The sequence below is a fragment of the Nannospalax galili genome, unplaced genomic scaffold (genome assembly GCF_000622305.1).
Source record: "Nannospalax galili isolate Female #2095 unplaced genomic scaffold, S.galili_v1.0 scaffold417, whole genome shotgun sequence".
Classification (NCBI taxonomy): domain Eukaryota; kingdom Metazoa; phylum Chordata; class Mammalia; order Rodentia; family Spalacidae; genus Nannospalax; species Nannospalax galili.
The window spans coordinates 1,151,016-1,152,833 of record NW_008340785.1 but is presented as its reverse complement, the minus strand read 5'-3'; the positions used below and the strand labels follow the sequence as shown (position 1 = coordinate 1,152,833).

At 41.2% G+C, this 1,818-nt stretch overlaps 1 pseudogene; it reads left to right on the top strand.

Moving 5' to 3' along the window:
* Positions 1-465: 465 nt before the first annotated feature.
* LOC103736288 lies at positions 466-1,525 on the top strand (annotated as a pseudogene).
* The last annotated feature ends 293 nt before the right edge of the window (positions 1,526-1,818 follow it).

Here is a 1,818-nt window from a genome sequence, read left to right as displayed (position 1 = left end):
TTTTGCTAATGAACATATCACCAAACTGTCTTATAAATACTTATCTTTATACCCATGTATTAGTGCAGGTATCATCCCTCATAGGAGTAGCTTGATTTTGCAGTGGCTAATAATTAATATAGAGACTCACAATTGGTTGAAAAAGAGTAAGTGGTAGTATAGCATTCAGTCCAAAATATGATATCTGTATCACACACATACACACCACACACACACACACACACACACACACACAAAGCTAGTCAAGGCTCAGGGAACATGGAAGAGGAAGTATAAAGAATTAGAAATTGAGAAGGTATGAAGTGAAATGGTGTCTTTTGTACATGACAGAGCCACAGAACTCATGAATTCACAATAGCTGCTATTACCTGTACAAGACCTGTGCAAGATCACGCCAGTTAAAATACCATCATGGAAGCTACTTCCTAGAGCTAGGGCGGCTACAGCACCCTGGGTTGGAGCCGGGAGCCTGCGGCCACCACCATGTCCCACCAGACTGGCATCCAAGCAAATGAAGGTGTTAAAGATATCTTTGCCAAAGTCAAAAATGGAAAATACAGACTTCTGAAAATATCTATTGAAAATGAGCAGTTTGTAGTCGGATCATGTAGTCAGCCTCCTGGGAGCAGGCTTACGAGTCTTTTGTTTTGCCTCTACTGGAGGAGAAGCAGCCTTGCTATGTATTATTCAGGTTAGACTCTCAGAATGCCCTGGAATATGAGTGGATATCCATTGCATCCTCTCCAGATCATTCTCCTGTTTGTTAAAAAATGCTGTACAGCGGCCACAAGAGCAACTCTGAAGGAGGTTGGAGGCCGACACATTAAAGACGAAGTGTTTGGGACAGTAAAGGAAGATTTATCATTACTTGGGTATAAAAAATACTTGCCATCTCAGTCTTCCCCTGCCCCACGGACTGCAGCTGAGGAAGAATTACGACAGATTAAAATTAATGAGGCACAGACTGACGTTATTTGTGGACACTAAGCATCAGACACTACTAGGAGTAGCATTTCTTATTTCTCAAGATGCTTTCCAGGCTTTGGAAAAACTGAGTAAGAAACAGCTCAACTATGTGCAGTTGGAAATAGATATAAAAAATGAAATAATAATTTTGGTCAACACAACAAATACAGAACTCAAAGATTTGCCAAAGAAGATTCCCAAGGATTCAGCACGTTACCATTTCTTCCTGTACAAACACTCCCATGAAGGAGACTACTTAGAGTCCGTAGTTTTCATTTATTCAATGCCTAGGTACACATGCAGTGTAAGAGAATGGATGCTGTATCAAGCTGCAAGAGCCCTCTGCTAAAAATTGTAGAAAGACAATTACAGATGAATATAATCAGAAAGATTGAGATAGACAACGGGGATGAATTGACTGTAGACTTCCTTTATGAAGAACTGCATCCCAAGCAGCATGCACATAAGCAGCTTTGAAAAACCAAAAGGTACTGCAGGAAAAAGAGGAATTCGAAGGCTCATTAGGGGTCCCACTGAAGCAGAAGCTACTACTGATTAAAATAAACAATGACATAGTAAAAAAAAAAAAAAATTCCATCGTGGAAAGGGGAGGGACTTACCAAGCTCCACCCCTAGCTGAAGAGCTGGTGACAGTTGATGACTTCTAGGAGAGGGAGATTCAGTTTTATTTTTCAGGGGTGTGGCCCCTCCTAGTTTGCCCAGGCTCCAGTGCATGGCCCTATACCCACTTGCATATGGAGAGACAGCATGAATTGAAATTAGTGGGTATATATTTTTTAAAAAAGACATGGGGTTTGAAAGGTGACTAAGTGGAAGGGGACTCAGTGGAGG